Source organism: Cynara cardunculus (genome assembly GCF_001531365.2).
Source record: "Cynara cardunculus var. scolymus isolate 2C chromosome LG 13, CcrdV1, whole genome shotgun sequence".
Lineage (NCBI taxonomy): Eukaryota > Viridiplantae > Streptophyta > Magnoliopsida > Asterales > Asteraceae > Cynara > Cynara cardunculus.
In genome coordinates this window covers 30905467-30919340 of record NC_037540.1, presented here as the reverse complement: position 1 = coordinate 30919340, position 13874 = coordinate 30905467, and positions in this window count along the sequence as shown.

Genomic DNA, 13874 nt, shown 5'->3' with positions numbered 1-13874 from the left:
CATCAATTTCCTTTGCTTCAACAACAACTTCAGCAACAGCTTCAGCTTCATGGGAGGTGATGGCATCTACAACTTTAGCAACAGCTTCATTTGCTTCAGCTCTTTCATCGCTTCAACATCAGCTTGTGTTATAAGGACAGCAACATCAACAACTAAGTTTTCTCCCCCTCTTTGTCATCAGCAAAATGAGAAATGAGATCATCAAGACTTTTAGCAATTATATCCAATCGGTGTTCAAGCTCGACCAGAGACTGAGTTTTAAGAAGACCAAGTTCGAGCGCTTGATCCAGCGATAGACGATCATCAGCTGTGAAGGAGGGTGCAGGAATTGGCGTTGGACATTGAAGAAGATCTAGTATCTGCTGCATGATCTCACCATGCCTGGTCAGCTAAGCCTGTGCTTCATCGACTTTGCTGTTGAGAGTAAAGATGGCCTCAGCATTGGTGCAGACATTTGCTTGGATCGCATATAGCAGTTCCTTCACATCATTGACTTCAGCATTGACAGCTGAGAGGTCAGAAGAAAGGTCTTCCCGAAGAGGCATGTCATTATGGACTTGGTCCATTTTGATCAAGACAGTGTCTACTGCTAGGAGAATCAGCTTGACATTGTCAGCCATGTTGTATTCTTCTTCCATGACTGGTGGTTCTTTATTGCAAGGACCTGAAAAAAAGGGGTAGGTTGGTAGAGTACTTGAGGGGTCATCAGCACCATCTGAAGGATTGATGATGGTTCTTCCTGGTTGCCTTCAAGAGGATAGGCTGCCGTTGACTGAGGTATCTTGAGAGGAGTGACCTCAGGTTCTCTGGTGATTTGCTCATCATCAGCGAGGACAATCACTGATGAATCACCAGCATGTGTCGAGACCAAAGAAGAAGGATAAGAGAAGATTGCTGAGAGTGGGGGAAGTAGGTATTCAACAATGGCTATGATGATATTCGCACCTTCAGTGATTTGGGTCACTGAGGCGGTTGGGAGAGGAGCCACATGTACATCAATGACTGGAGAAATAACTGAAGAGCTAGGAGGGGTTATAACAGAAGTTGCCTCGGGGGTAAGCCTTTTGAGAGGTAACAACCAGGGATGTGGGTATCCCTTTTTTTTGGATTTCCTGGCCCTCGTTGAAGAACCAAGAGTGGTTTGAGAGGAGGATATTTTAGAAGAGATGGTGGTGGTGGTTGGGATAGATTGAGGGGGGTTTGCCTTAGTCTTGACCACCAGAGCAAGGGAAGAAGAAAATACAAACACATTTGTAGAAGATGAAATAGTACTACAAGAAGATGAGTATGATGGGGGAACTAACCTACTTTCTAGGTCTCTAGATGAAGCAATCAGATAAAGGTATCTTTATCAACCAAAATAAATATGTTAGAGATATGCTGAAAAAGTTTGATCTATCCAACAACTAATCTATGAAGACTCTGATTGGCTCCTCCTCTCTCACTGGACAATGAGAAAGTACTGCAATGTGCGCTGCACGAGGTATCTAGAAGAGAGAAAAGGGCAATATCTTTAGGTTTTGACTTATGATCAAAGATTCTGGACCCAAGCCTGCAGATAGCCAGGTTGCCTTCTGTGGAGTAGTTGTTGCTAAAGATCTTAGCAAACACCATACACAGAAATCTGGTATAAGACACCACCTTTTCCCTTTGACGCTTGTTCAGCTTCAGCACCAGGTCTTCAAAGATAATGCCAACAAAGTTGATTGGCCTCTGGCGAATGATAGAATCGCTAATGTTCAATGAAACTCTAGACGCTTAGTCTTGTTCACCAGTTTTGCCTCCCATGCACTGAATGAAATGGGAAAACAAATATTGCCATACCGCTAACATGTGGTTCTTCTCAATCTTTGAGACCAATTTGAGGGGATCGCTGGAGTCCTTCTTTGTTGGCCAAAAGGACCCATTGGTAGCTGGAGAGCAGTCCTTAGTGTGGCTACACCAAAACTGACAGTCATCATGTTAAAGGTGAATGAGATGTTTTCTCCACCGGTTTGCCAGTCTTGTTAGTTTCTTGCTTGAATTCAACAGTAAGCCAGAATTGCTGAAGAACTTCTTTCACCATGACAGGTTCAGGGGAGATAGCAAAGAAAATCGGAGAGTTCTTGAGGAATCTAGCAGCGTCCTCAAAATGTGGTTTATTGGCTGGAATGTCTAGAAGTGCCACATGGTTGTTGGGGCTTATAAGACACTTCGTGAATAGTGAAATTTACGTTCTTGGTAGACATTAATAGTACTATATAATAGAAAACAGAAGATAACATGTTTGTTAAAAAAACAAGATAAAAGTATAAACTTCAAGTTTTGAATCGATAAAACTTCTTTTAAAAAAAATCCACAATAAGATTTAGGGGTTTTAAAAAAGAATAAGTATATAGAAACTTTAGATTATAACCAAGTATAAGAATGTGTTAATAATTTGTATGCTAGTTGTGTAAGAGAACAAGTTCTTAAATAACATAACAAGAGTTTCTTAGAAGAAGAACATATCAAAATAAGAAGAAAAGGGTTATCAACCTGTGATTTTTAGAAGAAGGTTGATGGTTTTTGAGCGTTTTTTGTGTTCTTGCTTGCAAAAGTCTTAGAAGCAGAGGTTTGATAATAGTTTTTTTGTAATCATAAGGAAAAATGAGAGAAGAGGTCTCATATTTATAGGTAGGAGGAAAGAGAAATGGAAAGAGGAGAGGGGAAAATACGACTTAAAAGTTGTGCAATGATGACAAAGTTAGCACGTCCTCATCCACGATTGAAATGAATTAAGAGGGGTCCCGTGTGTCAGAACGGTATACGCATCTAAAAAATCATATCATTTAAACAAAATGACGTCAGAAGACGTTTCATTTTCCATTTCCTTTTAAACAAGAAGTTTCAACATATCTTTGACATACTTATTTTGGTTGATAAAAGACCTAGAAAGTAGGTTAGTTCGCCCATCATACTCATATGATATTCTTTCTTCATGCGATCAGCGAACCGAAAACACAAAGAGGGATTAGTGGAACCAAAAATAATATCATCGAGATAAATTTGGACTATAATGATGTGACCTTTAACTTTTCTAAGAAATAAGGTTTGGTCAATATTTCCATCGACAAATTTCTCAGAGATGAGAAATGAGGAGAGGGTATCATACCAAGCATGAGGGGCCTGTTTTAACCCGTAAAGAGCTTTATCCAATCTATAAACACGTTAGACATCCTTCTACATACTTTGTTATGTCTTTCTTCAATTTAGGCCACCAATAAAACAGTTTTAAATCTTTATACATTTTATTGGTACCGAGATGAATACAATACCGAGATTTGTGGCTTTCCTCCAAAATAATCTCCTGGACATTCCCATAGCGCAGTATCCAGATTCGTCCTTGAAAGCGCAAAATTCCTTTGTCGTTCTTTTCCAGGGTGGAAATCATTTTACCCATTCGTTCAAAATTGGAATTATCGTCTTTAACGACTTCTTCTTGACACTTTAAAACTATACTGTGGAGATCTGGCAATAGGTTCATTCTCATTGTTATGGCTAGATCGTACCACTTTTCTCTTTTATGCTCAAAGTGTCTGCTATCACGTTGGCTTTCCCTGGATGGTAGAGAATCTCGTAGTCATAATCCTTTACCAGTTCAATCCATCGTCGTTGCCGCATGTTTAATTCTTTTTTACTGAACAGGTGTTGGAGACTCTTGTGATCTGCAAAGATCTGACATTTTGTTCCCAGCAAGTAATGTCTCCAAATATTTAGAGCAAAAAATACGGCTGCAAGCTCCATGTCGTGCGTTAGATACTACTTTTCATGATCCTTTAATTGTCTGAACGCATAGGAAATCACCTTTCCCCTCTGCATCAATACATAACCCAAACCCAACTTTGAAGCATCACTGTAGACCACGAAATTTTTAGATCCCTCTGGCAAAGACAACACCGGAGCACTGCAAAGACGATCTTCCAATAGCTGGAAAGCTCTTTGCTGATTCTCTTCCCACTGCAACTTAATGTTCTTCTGAGTCAACTTAGTTAATGGTACTACGATTCTCGAGAAATCCGGAATAAATTTCTAATAGTAGCCTGCTAACCCCAAAAAACTACAAACTTTAGAAGGAGTTTTCGGCGCATCCCATTTTTATACCGCTTCAATCTTAGTAGGATCACTTTCACTCCTGCCTTAGCTATGACGTGACCCACAAATTCGACATCTCTCTACTAGAATTCACACTTAGACAGTTTTGCATACAACTTTTCTTTCTTCAGGAGTTCAACAATCAAATGAAGGTGTTCAGCATGTTCTTTTTCAGATTTCTATAAGAATATCATCGATAAACATAATAACAAATTTATCGAGATATTCACTACATACCCGGTTCATCTCTCTACCCGGTTCACTACATACCTGGTTTGGAAAGCAGTCTTAGCAACATCTTCATCCCTGACGTTCAACTGATGGTACCCCGACCGCAAATCAATTTTTTAAAAGTAACTGGCTCCCACCAGTTGATCGAATAAATCATTGATTCTTGGTAAATGATACTTATTCTTAATTGTCAGCATATTCACATTCGCATCGATGTCTTTCTTTTTGACAAAAACAATTAGAGCACCCCAAGGTGAAGTACTCGGTTTGATGATACCTTTGTCAAGAAGATCTTTCAACTGCGCAACCAATTCTTTCAATTCTGACGGTGCCAACTGATATGAAGTTCTAGCTACTGGTGCTGCCCCGGGTACTAAATCAATTCTGAATTCGATAGACCTATCAGGCGGTAGACCAGTCAAATATTCCAGAAAGACTTTTGGATAATCACAGACAATCAGAATTGACTCTTGCTTATCTTTCTCTTTCTTTGAATCGATCACATAGGCTAGATAACCATGGCATCTTTTCTAAATACATTTACGAGCTTTACAAAACTAATAACAAATTGGAATGGTGATCCTACCGATCAACATAAATAACAATCAGCCCTTTTTCTGGAAAGTTGATACTAATCATCTTCTTGATACACCAGATACAGGCTTGATTTCTTGCCAACTAATCCATTCTCACCACAACATCGAATTCTTTCATCGGCATAAGAAATAAACGGATTGGCAGCCCACACCCCTCAATTTCAATTATACAATTATTAAACATATAGCTAACAGATACTTGACTATTAGCAATATCAACCACTAATGTATTGTCAAGGGGCACAAAATTCATATATGCACACCTAGCAAATGATGGTGATACGAAAGAAAATTTTGCACCAGAATCAAATAGCACTTTAGCACATATAGATTTAACAAGAAAAGTACATGTTACCACGTCTAGCATTGTTCGACCTCACTTTTTGTCATCTGAAAAGATCGGCCCCGCGCCCCTCCTTGTCCTTCCTTCAGTACATTAGGCCTTCCACAAGTACTTGGGTATTTCCTGCCATGGTCAATAATGGGGCTCTAAACTACGGGCAATTCGGTCGAATATGATTAGGTGAATTGCACTGAAAACATCTTTTAGATGTAAGACAATCCTTTGATTGATGACCCGACTCACTGCATCGAGAACACTTTTTCGGTTCAGGTTGACAGCTACCTTGGTGGACTTGATAACATCAAGGACAAGCTCTAATGGTTGGTTGTTGAATAAGTCGGTTATCTATTTTTATAAATTTGGGTCTTTGGAAACGGGCTGAAGACCCTTCCCACTTCCGTTTCTCCACCACTTTCTCTTCCCCCCATCGATTTTATCTCTGTTATTTCGATAGTATTCATAGCTAAGGAAAATGTGGCAGGATCCATTCCTATTACAAATTCTCTGATAAAGGGCTTCAAGCCCCAGATGTACCTTTCCACTTTTTTGGACTCATAAGAAATGTAACGTTCCGCAAACCGGGAATATTCGATAAAATTCTCTGTGTATTCCTACACGGATTGGTTGCCTTGCTCCAGCTTTAAAAAGTCCTCTTCCATCTGCCTCACACCTGTCTTGGGACAGAATTGTTCTTTAAATCTGTTCACAAATTCTTCCCAAGACATAGATCGTAGAATATCGAGCTTAGCCGATGATTACACATCTTACCAGTACGATGTGTTAGATTTTAACATGGAAACAACAAATCTAACCTTGTCTTTCTCGGAGCATTTACTGGTATTAAACACTGATTCAATTTCTTGTATCCAACACATTGCCTTTACTGGAACTTTTTCTCCCGAAAATGTTGGGGGTTTACATGTTAAAAACATTTTTATATCCCCCCCTTTATTGCTTGTTGTTGGAACTGGAGGATATAACCCAACTTGTTCAATTTCAACTTTGGTTGGTAATCCCATAATAGACACCAGAGTTTCTCTCAGCTTATACATTTGCATATAACATGTACTTCATATAAAAAACACAATTTATACCACAAAGGTCCCACTAGTACAATGATTCAATATATCCATAATTTACAAGTGAAAAATTTCAATAGAATATCCCTGTACTCTCACATGTATGTCAACATGTATCTTCAAAATATAACAATCAACAGGTTGATCTTCAAACATCAGATAAGCATAATAGGAAAATAATCATATTTTCCCCTTCCCCTAAATATCTCGAGACCCATCTGTTCCTACAATGCAAATTTTCAAAATACAAAATAAGGGTTAGACAAGAAGGTCTAGTGAGAAAAATCCTTTTTTTGCAATTACAGGGTGAAGATCATCAAAACCTGGTAAAAACATCTTTTGTGAATAGATAAATATATATCAGCAAAAACATGCAAATCTTTTTGTTACTCAAATTATAAAACAAGCAGATTCACATAACACAAATACACACTCCTTGAAATATGCATTTCTTACAGAACAACAAGTCTCAACAACTCCTCTTGCTCAACGGGCCAGAGCTCATTTGGCTCAACAGGCCAAACCTCCTCTGTCTCTTAAGGACCAAAGCTTATTTTTGCTCTTAAGAAACATAGCCCTTCCCTTTAACCAGTCTAAACTTAACCAGAGACCTACATTTGATTTTTAAAGAATGAATAATAAAATTATAACCAGGGCTCCTTTGGTTCTTTACTTTACTTATAAAAGATATTTAAAAGGATTTAACTTATAAAATACAAAAGATTAAGTTTTAAAAGATAGAGCTCAGATACAGAACTAGGACACCAAGCTCAGACACAGAGGTCAGACACACCATGCGAACATACCATTTCCATGATACAGAGCCCCTGTATAGAACATACAGAGCGTCTGGGTCATAAAATTCCCGAAAATACTTTGAAAGATTTTCCACATGACCAGAGGTCCTCTAGTTCATCTTGAAGACCAACCCTATCCAGACAACACATATCCGGACAGCACTTATCCGGACAACAATTATCAATGATCAACATAAACACCGGTCACACCTTGTTCGGATATTCACTCATCGGACACTCTTATCCGGACAACACTCAACCCTTCAAACATTAAATTTATACAACATAATGAGTGATGAGTAACTAACCGAACAATACTATGTCTGGTGAAGAGTCCTTATCAGATAAGGCTAAGTCCAATAAGAAGCTTCATCGGTCAATACTTAAAATTATCCAACCTTTCTCCAACCAATGCTTAGCCAGTGAGGAGCCTTCATTGAACACTACTTGTTCGATCACATGCTTTTCACCGGTCAATGAACATAACAAGAACATAGAATTAAAACTCATAACACAATAGATTCTTTAAGCTATTAAAACCAGTAACAAAATGGATTCAAAGGCTGTTGTGTATAATAAAACTTACCTTTGCAAGCCAAGAGTTTGATTTTGATAGAAGAAGAAAACAGCAGATAGAATCAATTCTACTTGATCCCCAACTTCACTTTCCAAAACAGCAAGCAACACACAAATTCTCCCAGCTTACTAAAACTGGTAGAAAACTTTACCCCTGCCAAACTTCCTCTTTAAATACCCTTCCCTCAAGAGGAAAGCAATGGAAGACTCACATGCATACACATGCATGTACACACATATTTTATCACCACATATACTTTCATGCAAGATATATATATATATATATATATATATACTCCCATGCATGCATAATAGAGATATACACACACATACATCATATAAACCATGCATACCCATGCATATATAGCATTCTCATATATTTCCATGCATACATACATACTCATAACTATATGCAAGAAACTATATATATACATACTCACATATTAAACTCATGTAAGCATGTATCCATATGATCAATTATAGCAATTAATCAAATATTCATGTGATCATATAATCAGGTAATCACATCAAATATTCACGTGATCATATAATTAGGTAATCACATAATAATTACCTCAGGTGCATAAGAGCTCTTGGTCCAGACTGCTTCAATCGACTAAGTCTTAAATGACTAGAGTAAGAGACTTCTTACTTTCACATTTACAAGTGGGGTTCTAACAAAGCTCTTTTCCCAAACACCGCCTTACACACTCTTATCTCCATATGATCAAGCATGTAAACTTTTATGCATGCATACATAAAAAGCATGCATACACATATGCATATTAATAATCTCTTGCATACATATTTTCACATATATTATGCATATATCCACATAATCAGTTAATCATATATACATGCAATTCACATAATAATTACCTCGGGTGTGTAACCAGAACTCGATTATCACATTATCCACCCCTCAAAATAATTCCTTCCCGGAATTCATTCAATTAAACAACCACGGGCATTCGGTCCACATCTCTGATTCAAACTCCCAGGTTGCCTTTGAACCCTTATGAAAGTGCCACTGAACTTCTACTAGACTAATCTCTTTGTTTTGTAACATTCTGGTTTTTCGATCAGTGATAGCTTTTGGAGTCGCTACAAAATTCAGCTTTCTATCTAACTGCGCTTCTGGTAGTGGTACTGCCACTCGTATCTGCTAAACACTTTCGTAGATTAGACACATGAAAAGTGTTATTGTTCGAACTAAGCTTCTCTGGCAGTTCTAACTGATATGCAACCATTCTGACTCATTTGAAAATTCTGAACAACACGATATACCTCGGACTGAGCTTACCTCTTTTACCGAATCTGACCACACCTTTCCACGGGAAAACTTTTAACATCACATAATATCCTACCAGAAATTCAATCGGCTTTCAGCGTTTATCGGCATAACTCTTTTGATGGTCCTTAGTTGTTTTAGTTCTTCCTCGAATCTATTAAATTTCTCTAAAGTAACTGGAACAATTTTCGGACCTGTTAATTGCCTCTCACCCACCTCATTCCAACATAACGGTATTCTGCACTTTTGACTATACAAAACTTCACACGGTGCCGCTTAGATGTTGAAGTGATAACTGTTGTTATAGACAAACTCAATCAACGGTATATGATCTTCCCACGATACCTCGAAGTCTATAACACAAGCTCTCAACATATCTTTAAGAGTTTGGATCGTTTTTTCACTTTGTCCGTCCGTCTGAGGATGATACGTTGTACTCAGCAGAATCTGAGAACCCAAAGATTTCTGAAAACTCTCCTAGAATTTAGACGTAAACCAACTATCCCGATCTGAGATGATAGATAGTGGAACCCCGTGCCTGGTTACAATCTCTTCAATATAAATCTTTGCCAACCTTTCTAACGGACAATTCTCTTTTATTGGTAAAAAGTGCGCATATTTTTGATAAGCGGTCCACAATCACCCATATGGCACCATATCCCTTTGAAGTTCGAGGTAACTTCATGATGAAATCCATCGTAATATGATCCCATTTCCACACAGGAATTTCTAGAGAGTGCAAATTCCCGTATGGTCTATGATGTTCAGTCTTTACTTGCAGACACGCTAGACATCATTCCACATGCCTTCCTATGTCTTTCTTCAATCCAGGCCACCAATAAAACGATTTTAAATCTTTGTACATTTTATTGGTGCCAGGATGAATAGAATACCGGGATTTGTGGCTTGCATCTAAAATAGTCTCCCAAATATTCCCATAGCACGGTACCTAGATTCATCCCCGAACACACAAAATTCTCTTGTTCTTTTCCAGGGTGGAAATCATTTTACCCATTCGCTCAAATTTTGAATTATCCTCTTTAACAACTTCTTCTTGACACTTTAAAATTTCACTGTGGAGATCTAGTAATAGGTTCATTCTCATTGCTACAGTTTTGATCATAACACTTTTCTCTTTTCTTCTCAAAGCGTCTGCTACCACATTAGCTTTCCTTGGATGGTAAAGAATCTCACAGTCATAATCGTTAACTACTTCAATCCATCGTCGTTGCAGCATGTTTAACTCTTTTTTACTAAACAAATGTTGAAGGCTTTTGTGATATGTAAAGATCTGACATTTTGTTCCCAGCAAGTAATGCCTCCAAATTTTCAGAGCAATAACTATTGCAAGCTCCATGTCGTGCGTCAGATATTGTTTTTCATGATCCTTCAACTGTCTAGACGCGTAAGAAATCACCTTTCCCATCTACATAAATACGCAACCCCAACCTAACTTTGAAGCATCATTATAAACCACGAAATCTTCAGATCCTTCGTGCAAAGATAACACCAGAGCACTACAAAGACGATCTTTTAATAACTGGAAAGCTCCCCTCCTACTGAAACTTAATGTTGTTTCAAATCAGCTTAGTCAAGGGTACAACGATTTTGGAGAAATCTTGTATAACCTTCCAATAGTAGCCTGCAAACTACGGACTTCAGAAGGAGTTTTTGGCGCATCCCATTGTTCTACAGCTTCAATCTTAGCAGGATCCACTTTCACTCCTACCTCAGAAATAACATGACACAAAAATTGGACTTCTCTAGACCATAATTCACATTTGGAAAATTTTACATATAACTTTTCTTTCTTTAAGAGTTCAAGGATCAGATGAAGGTGTTCCACATGTTCTTTTTCAGATTTTGAGTATATAAGAATATCATCGATAAACAGAATAACGAATTTATCAAGATATTCACTATATACTCGGTTCATCAGATCCATGAAAGCTACAGGAGCATTAGTTAAACCAAAAGGCATAACCAGAAACTCATGATGTCCATACCTCGTCCAGAAAGCAGTTTTGGCAATATCTTCATCCCTGACTTTCAACTGGTGCTATCCTAACCACAAATCGATTTTTGAAAAGTAACTGGCTCCCACCAGTTGATCAAATAGATCATCGATTCTTGATAGAGGATATTTATTTTTGATTGTTAGTTTATTCAACTCCTGGTAATCAATATGCATCCACATTGATCCGTCTTTCTTTTTGACAAAGAGAACCAGAGCACCCCAAGGCAAAGTACTTGGTCTGATACAACCTTTGTCAAGAAGATCTTTTAACTGAGTAACCAATTATTTTAATTCTGACGGTGCTAATCGATACGATGCTCTAGCTACTGAAGCTGCCTCGGGTACTAGATCAATTCTGAACTCGATAGATCTATCAGGTGGTAAATGTTAAACTCCACAATGCAAAATGTAAAAAGTAATGAAAAACAACAAGTAATGAAGAACCAGAAGACCGATGAAGACATCAAGGAAAAAACGACTAAGTCTGGAATTCGACCATTGGATCGATGGACAGACTAACCAGAGGATCGATGGACAAGGTTCAACCATTGGACCGATGGAAGAGTTCAACCAGAGGATCAATGGATGATGCGATGGAAAGAAGCATTCTCATTGATAYTCTGGACAAACATCACTTAGAAGATTTTCTATCGGTTCATTCAAGCAGGCCATGAAGATTCAAAGATAAATGAAGATTCAAAGATAAGGATGAATTCATCACATCGTTAATGACAGCTGGAGATGAAAAGTCAACAGCTGGAATTAGAGTTTATCTTGATAATAATGCTTATCCATATAAAAGATAAATCTTATCTGTTTATTAGAAGATTTGCTAGAAAGTAGCAATAGATGGTTATCTTCTAAACAGCCAACTAGTATAAATAGATGATTAGGTCTATTGTAAAATTAAGGCTTTTACTCTTTGTTTTACGTTTATGATCTAAWAAAGYAAAACCTTTGAAGCTCAAAATTGTTCTTAATCTTTCTTATTTTATTCTTGAGACTTCATAACTTTCTTCATTAAAATCACTATAATTTGGTTATTCATAACTAGATTATTAGTGTTATTGAGAGATCTGGGATCAACAATTGGTATCAGAGCCTATTGATTGATTATCCAATCAAAACGATCTTTTAAAATCTCTCAATATTTTAATCTTCTTTCTTATCAAAAGTTCTCTATTCTTCTTCAAAATCTCCAATGGCCAACTGGAATTCCGCTTACAATGTTGGTTCCCTCACAAAGCCTTCAACTCTTCAACGAGAGGAATATCCTCAAAGGAAGATCAGAATGGTAAACTTTCTGGAAGGAATGGATAGGAATCTCCTACGATCCATATAGGAGGGTCCCTACATTCCTCAAACTCTAGTTCCAAGAGTTCCAGGAACAAGTACCACAGCTAAAATTCCAGCATATTACATGCCAAAGGATGAAAGAAATTGAGACGAAGATGATAAAGAAAGAGTTGAAACTGACATAAAGGCCAATAGATTGATAATCATGGCCCTACCCAATGAAATCTTTAAATCCCTCGATACATGCTCCACTGCGAAAGAACTTTGGGACGAATTGGCAAGTCAACTGGATGGAGGAGCGAAGACGAAGATAAATCGTAGAGCTCAATGTCTCAACGATTACACCAACTTCAAAGCCCTCCCTGATGAACCCATACAAAAGACTTATGATTGYTTCAACACATTGATAAATCAATGTCGTAGAAACGATATCATYAGAACCAAGGAAGAAAACAATGTTTTATTCCTGAAAAGTCTAGGCGATGAATGGACTCARYTATCCATGTCTCTACAAGCAAACCAAGACTTAGATGGTTGGTCTCTTCATGACGTATATGGAACTCTTGCAGCACAAGAGAGCGATATTATGAAGAAAAAGGTATCCATTGGAGGACCTCTTGCTCTTGCTGCTGATGAAAAAGAAAAATCAAGGACTCCTACCAAAGAACACAAGAAGAAAGGCAAGAAAGCATTGCTGGTAGAATCAGAATTTGAAGAGGAAACTTCTAAATCAGATGACGAGATTAAAGCTTTCGCTAAATCATTGGCCTTGATTACAAAACAGTTCCAAAAGAAGTTCATCAGAAAACCCTACAAACGAAGAGAGTTCAGAAGGGAAAAGTACCAGTCATCCTATGATAGAAAGCCATCCAAATTTCATCAAAGGGAAGAAAAAAGAGATGGAAGAGAAGAACGGGAAGAGAGAAGAGAAGAAAGAAGAGAAGAAAGAAGAGAAGAAAGGAGAGAGGACAAGGAAGGAAAGAAAAATGACCTTCGATGCTTCAGATGCGGAAAACTTTGTCATTTTTCTAAAGAATGCAAAGGACGATTGATCAAGGACGCTGATTACTATAAGAATAAATACAAGTATAATTCAAGAGAGCGAAGCTTGATGGCCGAAAAGGAAAACTGGGTGTCCGATTCTTCATCAGATGATGAAGATAAAGCACTCATTTGTCTAATGGCCACGTCCAATGCAGTATCCGCCTCCAACTCTGATGACCAGGTATGTGAGTCTTACTCAAATGAAACCAACTCTGTTCCATCTGAACTAGAGTTAAGGGTAATTCAGCTTTCAGAAGATTTCTTAAAACTAAAGGAAAGATTAAGTTTTGAAAAATTTGAAAGAATAAAACGAAAAAAGAAGCAAGTTTCTACAAAAGAGAAACTGATCTTCTAACCGCAGAAAAAGATGATTTAGCAAAAGAAAAGACTCGCATAAGCATCCTTAAGAAATCAGAAGAAGATAAACTTCTGGAATTGAACAAGCGTATAACTAAGGACCTTGAAAAGAAAACTAAGGCCTTAAAGGAATC